This window comes from Silene latifolia, chromosome Y (genome assembly GCF_048544455.1).
Source record: "Silene latifolia isolate original U9 population chromosome Y, ASM4854445v1, whole genome shotgun sequence".
Lineage (NCBI taxonomy): Eukaryota > Viridiplantae > Streptophyta > Magnoliopsida > Caryophyllales > Caryophyllaceae > Silene > Silene latifolia.
The window spans coordinates 343,306,247-343,325,668 of NC_133538.1; positions in this window are offsets into that span (position 1 = coordinate 343,306,247).

Below are 19,422 nucleotides of genomic sequence, written 5' to 3' on the forward strand. Positions count from 1 at the left end.
GATAGCATTTTGATTACTCAATCCTTCCAAAGTAGAAGGAGAATCTTCACAACATTGATGATCGGGTTCCTTTGAAGTTGAAATTGTGGATGCCAGATTTCCACAAGTGACTTCATTTGCAAGTTTGTTGTCGAGCTTTTCCACCAAGTACCCTTTATATGATGTTTTGACTTTTTGGAGAAGGTCTTCCATATCATCTCCAACAATCATAGGTTCCATGGTGGGTGCGAAATGGTCTTCATGAATAGGAAAGAGACATTCATTCTCTTCATGGTAGGGTATCTCAAATTTCTCAAGGATAGGCTCCTCAAGTAAAGTGATTTCACAACTTTCTTCTTCCTTATTCCAAAAGCCCTTGTAAAACACATAAGCTTCTTTCACGATTTTGTCATCATGGCTATCTTCATAAGAATTATAGATGGGTGCACTACTACAGATACAGGCTATAACAACGGTCAAAAACCGTTGTTATATAAAAAAGCGGACGTTGTTAAAGCGTCCGTTGTAAAAGGTTTTAACAACGGTTGGTTTTCTTAAGGAAACCGTTGTTAAAAATATTAACAATGGTTTTAAGTATAAAAACCCGTTGTGGAAAGTGTGACTCAATTTTGGAGGGAAAGTTATAACAACGGTTGTAATATACAAAACCGTTGTTATAACTAAAGACAACGGTTTTTTAATAAATAACCGTTGTTGTTTGATCTTAAAAAATAAAAAAAAATTAAATTAAATATTACTAGATGCATGCATAATTACGGCCCGTTATAATTCCGATGCATGCAATATCCCTTAAATTAATTACCAACGGTTTTGAAAAAACTTATAAATGTGACTATAAATATTAAAGCATCCTTTACTAACATTCATTAATTGAAACAACATGGCAATGAACCCTAATTTTATCAACAACGAAGAATGGCTTACACAAACGATTGAAGATGATGGGAAGGTTCTCGCCGGGCTTCCCGCCGATCAACACCCATTAATCAAAGCATCCCTTGAACATCAACGGAATTATTGGATTAAGAGGCGTGAAGCTATAACAACCCGATCCACCACGGTCGTAACACAACCCAATAAGATGGGATATGTACCTTTGGAACCATTACTTGTCCTCACTTAAGCCCAAAAGCACAAGGCCTTGTTACTAAGTGGTGGGTGGAATCCTTTATAAACATATCACAACCTCCTCAATTTCCCGATGTGGGACAACCTTACTCTCAATAACTTGGGGTGTTACAATCTCCCCCACTTAAAAAACACAACGTCCTCGTTGTGCCTCCAACTTGACCGCAACCAAGCCCAGAATCCTCCCCCGCTAGGTGTGTGACCCGGGTACTCCCAACCACGGGCTCACCACACAGTCGCAGGGTCGCTCTGATACCATTTATAACAACCCGATCCACCACGGTCGTAACACAACCCAATAAGATGGGATATGTACCTTTGGGCCCATTACTTGTCCTCACTTAAGCCCAAAAGCACAAGGCCTTGTTACTAAGTGGTGGGTGGAATCCTTTATAAACATATCACAACCTCCTCAATTTCCCGATGTGGGACAACCTTACTCTCAATAACTTGGGGTGTTACAGAAGCAGTCCGGCTTGTCAACAAAGCCTCATCATCATCATCATCTTCATACCCTCGTCGGCACATTACTCTTGACTTGGTCGACGAGAGATATGTTGAGTTGTACTCTTCCAACCTTATCTCCACATGCAAGTCGTGTCCTTGCATATATTCAATCTGTTATTGCAAAATATGAAGCCAATGACCCGGAAGTTAGCGGTATACCAGAGTGCCGTGATTTGTGGCAGGTTGAGAAGCGCTTTTTACGCTTAACCGTGGTTGTTCCGGGTTATTATACATCTTTTGATTTCTGATAATTGTTGTAATGTATTTGGTTTAAAATTAAATGAAATGATCATTTTGAAAGTGTTGAGTTATGCTTGTTTGATTTGCTTCCATTTTTTGAACTCCATAGATCAGTCATCATCAAGATCCAGATTATTACTGCCATCACTGTGCATATGAACGGACAATATGGAATGAGAAGGGTTAGTAATAAGATTTGAAGCAGCATTGAGAGATATGATGATGCTGATTATGGCACAACTTCCTAACATATATATTAATTAAAAAACAACTCAACCCACACATTGCTTAGTATAAATACATTGCATTATCTCAACTAACATGCATTTCCATTATCTCAATATATTCTCCAAACCCTAACTGCTAAAACAAACTCCAAATAAATTAACCCTCTCCTTAATCATTCAAAACAAACTCCAAACTCCAACAAAATGAATGATATCATCCTTAAGACTCTTAGTATGCTCGATCCGTACTGAAGGACGCCAAAGAAGATGGCTTGACGGAGCAGCAGCAGCTGCAGCTATATGACGATATAGCAGATGCTGAACGGAACCTAATGGTCGATAAAAAGACATACATGGAAATGAAATAATTAGAAAAATAAAATAATGACGATGAAACAAACCTGATAATTACAGAACGTACGTAAAGAGACGATGAAATCAACAGTGACGGCGAGAAGATAAAGCGACGATGAGAAAGAGAGAAAGAGACGATGAGAAAGTGTGTGTTTTGTGTTTGTGTTTGGCTGCTGCTGGGTTTGTGTTTGTGTATTAAGGTTTGTGTTTTGTGGCTGCAGCAGACTTGTGTTTGTGTGGTTTATAGTATGGAAGGTATTGACAACGGTTATTAAACAACAACCGTTGTCAAATAAGTTTTAACAACGGTTGTAAATTAACAACCGTTGTCAAAGAAGTTTTAACAACGGGTTCCAAAAGCAACCGTTGTGATTACTTTTTACTAACTTTGCGTCAATTTTGCGCCACATTAGTAACAACGGTTGTGTATGTGTAACCCGTTGTTAAAACTAATAACAACGGTTTTTATAACCATACCCGTTGTAATTCATTTTAGTAAAATTCGCGCCAGACATTCTACAACGTCTATTGTGATTTTCGTGAATACTCATTGTTAATGGGGCGTTGTAGTTGCCTGGATTTGTAGTAGTGGTGCTTCTCCATCATCTCAATATTCACATTAAAGGACACACCCTCATACTCACAAAGGCTAAGAGTACTTAGCTTACTCAACCTCGTGTCTACAACACTTTCGTACTCACAAGAGCTCAAAGGGATTGGCCCTTCCCACTCATCTTCTATATCAAAGGTTACCCCTTCAAACTCGCATTCATGGATAATGTTAAAGGATTGGTGGGGAGTGGCTACTTGGGTTTCCTTCATTTGGGCAATTTGATTTGCCAACTCCTCACCATGGGTAATAATATTTTGAACAACATTGACTCTACTTTGGCTCTCCTCTAGCACTTGTTTGAAGAAGTTTTGTTGATCTCCCATTAATTGGAGAATCATACCTTGAATGTCAAAGTTAGGCTCATAGTTTTGTTGTGGGTGGGTGTGAAAGTGGTTGTATTGTGGTATTTGGAATTCATTGTAAGGTGGGCCTTGGATGGGTGGTTGTTGTTGATATTGGATGTGGTGATTTTGGTGGGAAAAATTGGGGTAGAAGTTTGGATTTTCATTACATGAGTAACAAGGTAGGTTTGTGTTGACTTGCTCCTCAAACTCCCCATATCCATAGTCATACTCAAAAGATCCAACATACACTCCATATGTCAAGTCTTGAGCCATCATAACTAAGATAAGGAAACAACTACAAGCATGGAAACTACAATAAAATGGTAAGAACGAACCTTGAGGAACAAGTTCCTCAAGGTTAAAGCACAATTAAAATATACAAACAAGTAAGAACTTAATCACATAACACCGTCCCCGGCAACGGCGCCATTTTGATTTTAAAAAGCGAGTCGTTGTTCACTCCATCAAACACATTTATATTCTCAACAAACAACTAGTTAGTGGTTAAGACGAGGTCGATCCATGGGACGGTGTGCTTTGGGTTCTAAGTCTATCTATCTCAATTTATACTAGTGTCACAATTGATTTGAGTTTGTAGTTAGTGAGTCTAAACTAATGCAATCAATGAAGTAAAACAAGCAATAAAAGGAAGGATGTAAAGAAATGACTAAAAGATGCTAGGATAATATGAGTTCGTAGGGGATTCATGAGAGTTGATCATACAAACATGTTCTCAATTATATGCAAGCTCTTATTGTTGTGATGGGATCGAGTTGGTGTATAAGCTTACAATCCCTAAGAAGGTTTGGGTCCCGGAGCCGAATCGATTAGATTGTACAACACCTACAAGTCAACTTAGTCCTTCCTATTCAACTATATGTATGGTCTAATGAGTCTCGAGTTGTTGTATAAGTTTACAAGTCTCATTGAAAAGGTAGGTGATGGGTAGAAAATGTAAGGATTCATAAGCTCGCATTTCATCAAACATAACATGTGCATAAGTTGAAGTCATAACAAGCAAGCAATTCAATTATAAAGACATATTAGATTAATCATGAATTATTTCCATGTTTGTTTCCCCTAATTCAAATCATTAAGTAGAAATTACCTCAACAACTATTCAAATTTTATCCTTAATTATATTGTCGCCTACCTCACCACCATAGTCTCATACCATACAAATGCTCTACCAACTTCTTACTCCTTTAATTCCTCAAATTCATGACTAACAAGTCGTCCTGCAATTTATATATATCCCTTAACTCACACCCTCATGATAGTATTACACAATTCCATTATTCCTCACATTCGTGTCCCCTAACTCTGGTTAACCTTCACTCAACTTACTTTAATCCTTCTTTTCCCAGTACACTCGAGAATGCCAATTAACAATTCAAATCATTCCTCCTACTACCTAGCTCCTTAGTAATTCAGTTATTTCTCATTACCTCCAAAAGTCGAATTCCATTAATTCGTATCAATAACTTCTCAATCTTTCTGATCAACAATCCCTCTCATCATGCTTTTCACTCATATTCCCCAACGATAGATCCACCCACTCAATGATTTCTCCTTAATTAATTACATCTTCTTTTTCTGATTCGAGAAAACCAAGATTCACCCCACCTCGTGACCTCCCAAATGATTAGACACTAAGCTCACCTTCTACTAAGACAAGTCTCCATAACAACTACACATGCAATTCCTCATTGCGGCATCCCTCAATCTAAGCTGACTAGACACTAATCTTTTCCATTTGTTTTTTTTTTTTTTTTATCACAACCTTCCATTACACATCTCCTCACCCATAATCGTCATAATCATCTCTCTCCCAAAATCACTATATATCCCAAAGTACCATAATTTTCACATCCCTCATTTCAAAATTTTCTTTCTCACATTCCTCGAATTTACATTACCACTCTCATCATCACTCGAGTCTATACGGTCATCACCACACCACTAAAGCCAAAGACTAATTCCCTCACCATAGCTCACATTATGTGCTCCTTATCTTAATAATTTGTCAACTTCGCTGATTCTTTGTACTATCCATCACAATAACGTGCACCCATGTCCTCCCTATCAAACACATATCCTTCATAAGCTGGTTTTCTCCACATCATAGTATCTAGTAACTTACGTATGAAGACCGTCACATATGTAAAATAATGCTTTAAGACCCAAAACATACGTGTGCACATAACCTACGACTCAAAACAAATGTAAGAACATAACCGCCGACTCAAAAAAACCGCCAAAGAGGTACTCGGTTGAGTACATGACGTACTCGGCCAAGTACAAGACACTCGGTTGAGTACAGGACACTCGGTCGAGTAACTATACGACTTGACCGAGTTCTCGACTCCATAAGTTGACCTAAATTGTCACCGAAAGAGTACTCGGCCGAATATGCAAGTTACTCGGCCGAGTAGGCCCTACTCGACCGAGTTCCTGCGCAGTTCTCATCAACGTCCAGTTTTCGTAAAACAGTTATATCTCACTCGTTACTTGGTCATTTTTGGCGTGTGACCTATCGTTAGAATCGTACGAAGACAAACTATCACCTCAAATTGGAATCACAATGATATCATTTATAGCACTCGACTTATAACAGTTTTAAGACAACCCTTTCATAATCGGTCTTCATACAAATCAATTTTTCTTAACAAAACAGCTTAAACATGAATAAGGCAAACAATAGCAACTCAATACTTCTAAAAACAAGTACATAGGTAAAATTTTATCAATACCCACGTGTAAATTAAACACAACATTCATATACTACACATGCTAGAAGTCACGTTCATCATTTCTTACCACATTCATGCTCATACTTCCAAACCGAATACACTACAACAAATGAGCAATTGGGCCACGGCTAAATTCGTGGCGCAAGGGCTAAATTTCCGTGGCTAAATCATTTTGCCACAGAAATACCTTCTGTGACGCAAGTGGCCGTGGCAGAAAGATAGCCACGGGAAAAACAAGAACGTGGCTATTATTTAATTTTTGGCCACGGATTCTCTCGTGGCTAATAACTCCCGTGGCCAAAAAAATTTCCTGTGGAGAAAAAATGATTCCCGTGGCAAACAATATATATGAAAATTAAATAAACAAAACGTAAAATAATTTTTTTTCACAATGGATATTTTATTACTGATACGGTCGTTATGTACCAAAAATAAATACCTAAGTTACAACTAACAGAAGCTAGCAGCAAGTAGGGTCGATCTCCACAGGGAGGCTAAGTTGCTAAATATCTGTCTAATTTGGTCTGTCGGATGTCACAGTGTGGGGATTTTGAAAGTGATATTCTAAACTAAAGAGAATAAGGAAGAGGGGAATAAAAAGAAGGGAGAAAACAGATAAAGAGGAGCAGCTAAGACAGACGGTTCACCATAATCATCCGGTCAAGTAATCTAGGTCTCAGGTCAATGCAAATACGGTCTAAGGGGTAACGAATGTCACCTTTCGGTCCTTAATTCACCCTAAAGTGTAAACACTTAACTTTCGCCCTCAACTTTGCAATACCCTATTGTTCGCTACTAGTCTTGCCTCTTCCAACCTTTCGGTCCAGGTCGAGGATCACTAAGAATTATAGGTCTAATTGCGTCGACTCAATTAGACGGATACAATTAATTGTAGCATTTAACCAACAAAGACAATACCAACATTAACCCAATAAATCGATTACTCTCCCTTCATAATTATGGATCCCCTATAGTCTTAGCATAAGGGAATTAGCTACTCATATTACTAATTAAACTAACAAAGAATTAATTTCCCGGTAAACATAATGAAATAACAATAAATTGCGATAAGAAAAATTAGGGCAGAAATTAATTGTAACGAAAGCGAAGAATTAAAGCAATAAAGGATTAATTATTATTAAAGGAAGAGAAAGAAATTACAATCCAAGCGAATCCGGCGTAAAGAACACAAAATCCGCGTGAAAATAATCCCGAGATAAAGTAACAATGAAGAGGAACAAGGCAACGTTCTAAGGTTACAGTAGAATGTTTGATAATATGAAAGGATCCCCCTAATAAACCTAGTAAAGCATGCTTAAATAGCAAAGCAAAAGAGTTTAGCGAAATAAAATATCACGCGGGCTAATTAAAGCCCAAACCCGTCAAAAATAGTTGCTCGATCGATCATGTAGTCTCTCGATCGAGTGATATTCCTTAGCATTCCTCTCGATCGAGAACAATTCCTCTTTAATCACTCGATCGAGAAGAAGTAGCTCTCGATCGAGTAAATGGTCTCTCGATCGAATAGAAATAGTTCTCGATCGAGCACTTCTCAGCGCGTAATTCCTGCTTTGCGCACTGAACTTCAAATGGCTGCCATTTCTTCGTTACTTGGGCAAATAGGGCGATTCCGGTGGAGTTGGAAAGCTAAAAGGACAAACTTTCATCTACAATTGGAATCACCTGAATATCTGTTGTAGAACCCGAGATATGGCTCTCCAAAGTAGGCACTAGCAATTTGAAGTTCTTCCTTTGCTCGCCTAGCTATCTTTCTTCTTTGCGCATCTCAAGATAGCTACATCCCCGCTCCAAATTCACTCTTACTCCAAATGCATGCTAAAAGGATGGTAAAAGGCTTGATTTCACTACTTTTGGGTTCATTCCTGCAAATAAGACAAAACAAACCAAAGTATCATATTCGGGGCATTTCGTAGCAATAAACTACGATATTAGCGTAGAAATACGTGCATAAAATAGGCTAAAAAGACTATATAAAATGCACGTATCAAATCTCCCCAAACCAAACCTTTACTCGTCCTCGAGTAAACTAAAATGCAACTAATGGAACGGAAAAAGATAACTCAGAGCTAGCTACAAATGCCCACTTAAGCCAATTTAAGGCAAGCAAACTAACACTTATAGCTAAACTGTCAAATGCAAACGAGTTGTAAGATGTTTATAATAAAGCTGAACCGTCGACCTTGCAAGACCTTTAATAATGGACTCTCACGGGTCACTCTTCTCTCATGAAGCAAAGGGTAAGCAAATGAATGTAAGAGAGAAGAAGAAAAATAGTCGCTCACCTAGACTACGACCCACATAAACATGCATGCAACTAATATGATAGACAATTCTAGCTACCGTTCACACATTCCAACCAAACGAGGTCCTGTCACAGCCGAGGGCTTACAAAAATATGGTAAAGTGAGGCAATGGGTAAGAAAAGGCAAAACATTTATGGGAATGTGGAGGTATAGGTGATCAAGCTAGTACCTGAACAAAACCATCTATCGACATCCGATTCCAACTCAATTATAGAATAAAGCACATGCCCTTCAATTGGCACAAAATCTCACCAAACCAAACTGATAATACTCCTCATATGATATAAGATAGAACATAGGAGCAGAAACCGCCTAATCAACAAACAACATCTCTTTTTTTTTTTCTTTTTTTTTTTTTTGCTTCTTTTTTTTTTTCTTTCTATTTTTTCCGGTTTCTTCTTTTCTGATTTTTTCGAATTCTTCTTTTTTTTCTTTTTCTTTCTTTTTCACGTTTTTTTTCTCATCAACCTCCTTTTTCTTCATAAATTACCAACTCCAAATCAAAATGATATGAACCAAAATTTGATACAATAGACAATATACCACAAAAACAATCTAAACTAGCTTGACAAGGCAGGCTAAATTTGGAATGTAGTTAAGGGTCAATAGGCAAATTTGGCTAATGTGGAGTTAAATGGGTAAAAATGAAAGAAAAGGGAATATGTAAGCACCTCCCTGCATGTGACACCAACTACTAACCCGAATGTATGACGGCAAAAAGCAATTGAATTTCATATACGTACAAATTAATGAACATGTTATGCAAGAAGTAACTACTCACAATCCTACATGAAACCGGTCATAAATGACACCAGTTTATAAGGCTCTAAATCTTAGAAATTATAAGTACGTTGCCAAAATTTTAGGTCAAGTCTATTCGTTCAGCTAAATTTAAACATTAACTCGTAGATTATGTAAAAGACAAAGCTAAAAGAATAATAGTTTAATGCAAGGCTTAAGCAAAAAGACAATATAGTGCAATTTCATCATGGAAATCCACCGTTCCGACTCAATCTATATGCTAAAATAAACGTTAAATTTTTTTGAATTTTTGAAAATTTTCAATTTTTATGGAATTTTTGAATTTTTAACAAAAATAAACAACAATGCAAACATAAATTAAACGTGATAACTGAATTGCATTAAAAACAATATGCAGACACAGATATGGATGCATAACCTCCCCAAACCAAACCGTACAATGCCCCCATTGTACCAAAACATGGAAAGGAAACGCAAACTAAAGAAAAAAGAGAGTAAAAGCGGAGAAACTCACAAGATAGCGCGAATAAGGGGACCTCCCCAAACCGACCATGAAATGGGAGGTTGCTAAGGCCCGGAAAACCGTCTCAGGAAGCTAATCCAAGTTAAGTACACTCGATATCCGTCCAACAGTGGTCGATCGAGTGAATGGGCATCCAAAAACTGCTCGATCGGAAGGTATTGTGCTCGATCGAGTAGTTCCAGTTCTGCAGGTGGTCGATCGAGTGGAATATCTGCTCGATCGAGTGAATTTGGCAGCACAAGTGCTCGATCGAGTACAAAAAGTACTCGATCGAGTGATCTGCAGCATATTCCTGCATAATGCAATGAAAAACAGCCCGTAAACTAACTAGACAAGTAAACTGAGATAGTCTATGGTATAAAAACCATTTATTACAACTGAAAAAAAAAAATGCAAAATAAAATCGCCGGGTTGCCTCCGGGTAGTGCTAACCCGATCGGGTCCCAGCTCGACCTTCTTTTTCTTGAGCCACTCAAATTAGTCATAATCAAAAGCTCAAAGCGCGCACATTAAATCATAAACCTGCGCATGTGCTACACAACAAAGATAAGTAGCACCAAAGTGGAATCAAGAAATAGGAAATGAAATTAAACAACCGTTTGAGTCTAACAAATTTCCTATGTGAGCTCCTAAATTTATCCACATAATAAAGGAGCGCGGGAGCAACTGTCAATATATAAGGGTCCCGACTCAGATTAGCAATTTTGAGATGACATGTACGGTGAGAATTTGCTAATTTAAACGTCCACATATGAGAGGGTGTAGCATTAAAAAAAGGAGCACAAATTAAACGAGGCAACATACTGTTAAAACAAACAATAATGAAATTATCGCTTACTACCTCGGGTTGGTTGCTCTCAACGACGGAATCACTGACAAAGGGATGCATTACCTCATCCGTGCTAGGAGCAATTACCGTCTCAGCTGCTTCTTCATCAACCTCCTCAGTGGAATCCATCCCGTAAATCGCAGCTTCAAGTGTATCCGACTCGGCTGTGAATAAGGGAGGTTCACCGTAACCTTCATCATCGTCAAACTCGTCATCCAATATGAACCCAAGTGACGAATTAAAGCTCCCAATGGCCAAATCAGTCGATCGAGTAAAATACTCACTCGATCGACCAACTTCCTCTCGCATCTCACTCGATCGAGTAACAAAATCACTCGATCGAGAACTATCCTCCTGCATGTCACTCGATCGAGAAGAGATATTACTCGATCGAGGACTTTCTTCTGTCTGTACCGATATCCCCGCATACACTCTGGAAATACGATAGAAATTCGTCATCCGAAATATAGAAATCATTTTCAGCATTGGGCAACGCGGGTTCTTCATGGGAAAAACCGCTCTTGGTCATGTACACCTCTTCTGGTTGCCGAGCAACCAACCCAGCTGTTAACCGAGCAATTGCAGACTGCAGCTCAGTGACTTGAGCACCCATATATCTATCATATTCTAGAATTAAGGATTTCAGCTCCGCGATTTCTTTTTTCTGTATATCACGAGGATCTTGTTGCGGTGGCCATTGATGGGGTGGATGTGGCGGCACAACTACAGCTGCATTGTGCTCAGCAGCACCACATCCCCAAGATTTCGTCCTTTCCCAACTAGCAGGTTTCTCAGCTTGGGCTTCAAACTGAGCATTTAGTCGGGAGACAGATGTCATCTTGGCAAGAGGGATCGAAGGTACTCAAGCCTTCCCTTCGATAATCTCCCTCAGTAGTCTGTCTAATAAACCTGTAGGCCTATCAAAACAGCACTAACGAAAAAGATAAGAACAGCCTCAAGGTACTTAGTCTTCCCTTGAGGTGAAAAACAAACAAAATAAAACAGATAAAAAGGGTCGCCTCCCCGGCAACAGCGCCAAAATTTGATACGGTCGTTATGTACCAAAAATAAATACCTAAGTTACAACTAACAGAAGCTAGCAGCAAGTAGGGTCGATCTCCACAGGGAGGCTAAGTTGCTAAATATCTGTCTAATTTGGTATGTCGGATGTCACAGTGTGGGGGTTTTGAAAGTGATATTCTAAACTAAAGAGAATAAGGAAGAGGGGAATAAAAAGAAGGGAGAAAACAGATAAAGAGGAGCAGCTAAGACAGACGGTTCACCATAATCATCCGGTCAAGTAATCTAGGTCTCAGGTCAATGCAAATACGGTCTAAGGGGTAACGAATGTCACCTTTCGGTCCTTAATTCACCCTAAAGTGTAAACAGCTTAACTTTCGCCCTCACTGCAATACCCTATTGTTCGCTACTAGTCTTGCCTCTTCCAACCTTTCGGTCCAGGTCGAGGATCACTAAGAATTATAGGTCTAATTGTGTCGACTCAATCGAGACGGATACAATTAACTGCAGACATTTAACCAACAAGACAATACCAAAGATTAACCCAATAAATCGATTACTCTCCCTTCATAATTATGGATCCCCTATAGTCTTAGCATAAGGGAATTAGCTACTCATATTACTAATTAAACTAACAACAATTAATTTCCCAAAGATAAACATAATGAAATAACAATAAATTGCGATAAGGAAAATTAGGCGAGAAATTAATTATAACGAAAGCGAAGAATTAAAGCAATAAAGGATTAATTATTATTAAAGGAAGAGAAAGAAATTACAATCCAAGCGAATCCGGCGTAAAGAACACTAAATCCGCGTGAAAATAATCCCGAGATAAAGTAACAGTGAAGAGGAACAAGGCAACGTTTTAAGGTTACAGTAGAATGTTTGATAATATGAAAGGATCCCCCTAATAAACCTAGTAAAGCATGCTTAAATAGCAAAGCAAAAGAGTTTAGCGAAATAAAATATCACGCGGGCTAATTAAAGCCCAAACCCGTCAAAAATAGTTGCTCGATCGATCATGTAGTCTCTCGATCGAGTGATATTCCTTAGCATTCCTCTCGATCGAGAACAATTCCTCTTTAATCACTCGATCGAGAAGAAGTAGCTCTCGATCGAGTAAATGGTCTCTCGATCGAATAGAAATAGTTCTCGATCGAGCACTTCTCAGCGCGTAATTCCTGCTTTGCGCACTGAACTTCAAATGGCTGCCATTTCTTCGTTACTTGGGCAAATAGGGCGATTCCGGTGGCGTTGGAAAGCTAAAAGGACAAACTTTCATCTCAAATTGGAATCACCTAAATATCTGTTGTAAAACCCGAGATATGGTTCTCCAAAGTAGGCACTAGCAATTTGAAGTTCTTCCTTTGCTCGCCTAGCTATCTTTCTTCTTTGCGCATCTCAAGATAGCTACATCCCCGCTCCAAATTCACTCTTCCTCCAAATGCATGCTAAAAGGATGGTAAAAGGCTTGATTTCACTACTTTTGGGTTCATTCCTGCAAATAAGACAAAACAAACCAAAGTAGCATATTCGGGGCATTTCGTAGCAATAAACTACGATATTAGCGTAGAAATACGTGCATAAAATAGGCTAAAAAGACTATATAAAATGCACGTATCAATTACATATGGAACCGTGACAATCTAGTTACTTCTTTTGCTAGTTAACTCAATTCATTTGAACGTTATTTGATTTCACCAGTCATGCATCCGTACGCAACGGAGAGGCTTTCCAGGAGGTCACCCATCCAAACACTACTCTCACCTGAGCACGCTTAACCGTAGAGTTCTTTTAATGTGCTACCAGAATTGAAAGGTAACTTTGTTGATATAATAAGCACTCTGAATCCTTTTAAGTTTATTTTTTTTCTTTCAAAATTTACCTTTAGTAATATTTAATTACAAAAATGTTACATGATTTACAAATTTTTTAGGAAAAAACATTATTTTGGCCAAAACAATCAAATTTTCGATGTTAGCCTCCCGATTAATGATTTTGACGTCATTTTTTTTTTCTGAAGTCAGCAAAACCATTTTCTCCAAAAACTAAACTTAATCTTGTTTTCCTAACATATTTTTATTTCTTTAGTTTATTGACATTCTTATTTTCATTTCTCTTGTACCTATTTTTTGCCTATATTTTTCTATGCAAATTCTATAGTATGACCGTCGTACCTGCTATATGAAAAATGCGACCTTTCTTTTTGTAAAATAATGAGTGTTGAACCATATAGATTTATATGTTTATGTTTTGATGATGTCAAGAGTACATTATATTATATATACTCGTTGCGCGTAATTGTTTGCTTAGTCTCTTCAGATTAGGTTTATTATTTGCAAAGCTTAAAGAATTGTGATGTAAGTATACAAGAACATATTGTGAGCAAGCCCTCATTCACGGATCAAGATATTACAAGATAGTGAAGGAATTATTTAAGCATTCATGAGAAGATGAAGTTCATTTAAAGATTGATCAAGCTTGAATGATGAAGTAGCCTACACTCAAAGATCTCCTAAGAAGATTAGAATAGCGTAGGTGATTATCTCGTAATGATAACATAAAAATTGATTTCTTATGTTAGTAAAGTTATAGCTTCACAACTATAACATTACTTATGTAAGAGCTCAATGTTATAGCTCTTATACTATACTATTGAAATGCTAAGCTTATATAACGCACGACTTAAGAAGTTTTCAAATTGTTTTTGAAAAACGATTTTGTCTCTTTTGAATGTTTTAGCAAAAAGTATTTAATTAACAAAGGAAGTCATTATTAAGCGTGGTTTTATTTTTAGCTCATAATTAGTAATTATGTTGAATCAACCTATGAGTTAAGTCATCTTACTAATTAGGGTTTCTAATATTGCATACTCTTAAACCCTAAATCTAACCTAATATCAAGCTAGGGTTTTCACGAAAAACAAGGCATATGAGCCGTGTTGGTTTCGTGTAAGCTTAAGGATAAAAGTTGTTTATTGTTAAGATTTTATTCTCTAGAATTATCTTAACATATCTTTTATATTTAACTTGATATGGTTATATATGATAAGAATATTTTTGTTATGGAAAATCTTATCATATCTTAAAATTTAAGGAAAAGATAATAGGAGAATAATTGATAAAATTATCTTTTGAATATTCTCTATTATCTCCTAAGATTTTAAGGAAAGAAATAACAAAGATATGATTTGTTTACATATCTGTTGTTTCGGCCTCTAGGGTTTCGTGGAAACCGTGTGCCTTGCTTCCTCCTTTGCTATAAATAATCTACTCTTTGCTACATATGAATGCAAGACCTTTGAGCATAATTTTGATTTTATTTTAAGAAGCAAAAACCGTGTTTTACAAGCAAAACCGTTTTGTTATTTTGAAAAGGTCGTGTGTCTCATAAACTTGTGCATTCATTCTTTCGTTATCGTTATAAGATAATAGTGCTTAATTGATTTCTTACTCGTTCATTAACGTGAACTTTTAGAAGAATCATTAGTACTTTCTTATTAGCGTAAGTTAGTCACTCGAGTATTTAGCGATACTCACTTGAGTTACAACTAGGGTTAGTTGTACGAGTTGGGTTAGTAAATTTGTAATCCGTAGAAAGGTACTAACTTCATTAATCGAAAATAGTGGACGTAGGTTTCGATTTGTGAAACTGAACCACTTCAAAAATCTGTGTGCCTCTCTTTCTCTTTCGTTTATTTGCATTGTTTTAACTCGTTAATTGGTTAATTAGTTAAAGTTTAATCACTAAACTTTAAATAATTAATTATACACTTACAATTGAAAAGTAGGTCAAAGTTTTTAATCCTCAATTCAACCCCCCCCCCCCCCCCCTCTTGAGTATTTCGGATCAATAGACTCATGAAAGAGCACTTTTTATAACTAATAGTCTTTTTTCCTCCAAGTGGTCATTATTAACCAAAACGTAATCACTTTTTACCCAAAAAACACGAAAAAGACTGTCATACAATGGAATCGCTTATTTTTCTAAACTGATCTCTCTTTGTTATGATTTGTCGTTTCTTTTCTCAAAAGTTTCACATTATTTACCCTTGTGACTTTAAATATTTATAATTTCTATATTTTCCCTGTGATGCGCTCATTTTCAATGAAAAAAATTCTCCATATTGAATTTTTACATTGATCATTTTTCCAATATGTTTTTTTCTTCTTAATTGATTTGTGAGTGATCATTTTTTTTACTTTCATTTATTAGCGCCCTTATTTTATTTAATTAATTTTGTAAATTGTTGTTTATTTTTCACTTCTAAAAAAATTTTCCCAAATTGTTTTTCACAAGTTAAATTTTATATCAAATTCAAATTTTTCTATAAATATCTTACAAATAAAGTTGTAAATATAATTTTGAATGAAACGGTTTGATAATATATTAATTTTAGATTTTTCTAAGATAGATGGTAAATAACTTATTTATTTAATTTGATATGCTGTATCTTGAAATGTGATACGGTCATTTAAGATTGTTATTCAGGATTATAAAATTTTAATTAAAAAAGTAAAAGAAATTCACGACTTTAATAAACAAAATTATATATTAAAACAAATTTCTTAAATTATCAATGTTTTGAAAAACCTACAAAACATAATTGTGATTTGTAAAAAAATCAAAAAATTTAGACGATAAACATTTCTTTGTTTACATATAAGTTTATAATATTTTAAAATTTCTTATTAAAGTAAATAAAACTATAAAATATATTAATTAAGTAAATCAAATTGTTTCCAAAATTTTATATTTAAAAGTATTTTCATATTATTTTTATTAGATAAAATTTCATTCATATTTTGTATTTTTTTAAAAAAAGCAATTTTTAGATTTGCCTTAACATGAAAGTATATTTATTTAAGTCGGAAAAGATACTCGCCACGGGTGCTTGTTATCTCGTGGCTAAAAAAATATTTGCCACGGAACATTTCGTGGCAAAATAAATGTTCGCTACGGGTGTGACATAGCTCGTGGCTAAAATGATTATTTGCCACGGGTGTAGCCTAATTCGTGGCTCAAGTGACATTTTGCCACGTGAAAATTTATCCCGTGGCATAAATGTTTTTTCCAAAATAATGAATAAGTTTTTCCCGTGGCTAAGCAGAATTTAGCCACGAATTATAAATTCCCGTGGCATAAGTCGTGGCGCAAGTGACAATTTGTTGTAGTGATATTACACATCGCATCTCATCAAAATGAAATTCAAACAAAACATATCACAATTCAGTACTATTCATATTGTTCCTCCACTCACCCATGCCAATCATGTTACTCGTTAAAATCATCACATTAGTCCACCTACCCATATTAGTGCTCATAGACTACCACAAAGTATAATTCTACATCACTTCCAACCAAGATACACATACACCATTCTATTCACACATATACACACACACACACACACACGCAACGATCCTCTTGACACACCAGATAGTGACCGGCTCGAAGTTCTAAGGGCAATATTGCGTTTTCGAGACGTCTCTCAAACCTTTGCGGTAGCTCCAAACAATTCTTAACCGGGTTCACTTTAATTAGACACCCTAAGTTTATTTTGTTCATTGGTTTTAGGTTCCAAAATCGTCGCTCTGATACCACTTTGTAACACCCCCACATACCAAGGTGCCTTACCAAGGACCACCCTAGCATGTGAAGCTGCTACCATCCCGGTTGCCCGAGGTTAGTATATCAAAAGTAACCATTCAGAAACATTTAATAAAGTATAACGTTTAATGATTACAACGTCTCAAAGAAAACAAAAACAAAAGTGTATAAATCTCAATACATCAAAACCCAAATATATCAAAACTCATAACAGCGTAAGCAAGACTCAAGGTAATGACATCCCATCCTCGTCCCTGCCGCTAAAGATAACCATCACCTGTCACAATCTGTTCACCATCCCCGAATGGATCACCACAGTTTTACAAAACAACAACGGGGGTCAGTTCACTGAATAATCAAGATAACCAATGTAGAAGAAACAACCACGAAAACAACTGTACAACCATCCTCCAATTCCACTCATGCCTCATATCTAACTACACACTCAAGTGTGTAGTCAGGCCAGATTACTACCGCAACAGATAATCCACATCGCTAGTGGGAGACCGCAGCCTTGCCCACCTAAGCCTCGCTCATCGCAACAAACAACAACCCATGTCCATTAATGTACACATCCCCCTTTGTGACGCGAACCATAAGGGGCGCATCAAGGGCTTGAAGCCATTCCCACAAATGACTCCACTCAGCCGAGGACGCACCTCGCAAACATCGACAAACAACAACAATTCCAACAACCAAGAAGATAATGCCAACAACGATACTAATCATGCCAATACCACAATAAAACATCTTAAATCAGTTAAACAGGAAAATGAGTCGGGAAACCCTACCTTATCACTGATCCGAATCACAAGCACACAATGGAAGCTAGAATTGTTCCTCTACGAATCTTTCACCTAATAACAATCACAACAATACTAATCACAAACATGCCAATCTACCTTTCCCCAAATATAATCATTAGGGCAAAACCCTAAGAGACAATTCTAAACAAAAAACACATTACTAGTGACTTACCGATGAAACTGACGCGAAAGAGATGAACGAAAGACTCACGAACGATCAATTGCCTTTAATGTGATAAATGATGATTAGAGGAGTGAAGAACGTAGTTTAAGTTTTGGTAAAATGAATTAGAAACTGTTAACGAGGTTTATATAATCTTTAATCACCCTTAGTCAAACCGCGGAAATTAATCCCCTCAGACAGGATACTCGGTCGAGTACCAAGAGTACTCGGCCGAGTACCCCTTACTCGGCCGTGTGTTCCTATACAGTAGCCTGACTAGAAAACACACAACACATTAGTCGGCCGAGTTAGCCCTATTCGGCCGAGTAACAGGTCTCATAAAACCGTGGTATTACAGTCTTCCCTCCTTAGAAACAAACTACGTCCCCTAAATTCACACCCATACCTACATGGCAAGCACACATACCACTCCACCAACTATCACTGCACAACTCTCATCCTTCATCCTCGGCACTAACGCACCCAACAACGCATAACGCGTATCTAAAAACGCAGCTCACAACATAGCATCAACCATATTGTAGCCCACCTAACTCCATAACTTTATCGAAACTAACAACACAAGTACCGCCAACTTTGTCTTACTTCCATACCGCTCACTAGAATTCCAATATCACCACCATCTACCAAGCGAGTTGTTACATTCTACTACCCTTAAAATGAACTTCGTCCTCGAAGATTACTCACACTCATAAACGTCACCACCCAAAATTGTCAACACTACCGTAACCATACTTACCTACAACCTTACTCCATAACCATACACATAAAATACATACTACTGCAAGCGTAACCTTCACCTTTCATAACATCAACGACAAGTCCATCCTTATTCCACATCAAGAAATAACACTTCCAAATATACCACCGTATGCATAACCATCAAACTCTCTTTGTCGCATCCTACTCCTCTTAAGATAAATTTTACGTCCTAGGAACCCAACTAGTACTAGATCTTTAGCTATTCCTTCCCCTTATCACCTCTCATATCACAGATAACCGACTATAACCTTAACACCGATAACCATTCCCAGTTCCCAAGGCTCTCTCTCTCCCTAATTCTATACTCCTAATCATTCCACACACCACCAAACATATACCACAAAATCCTCAACATAACCATTACCAAAACTCTCCCACATTACCGTACAGCCACCTTCTTGTCTATTCACATACCTATCCCCACCACCTAACA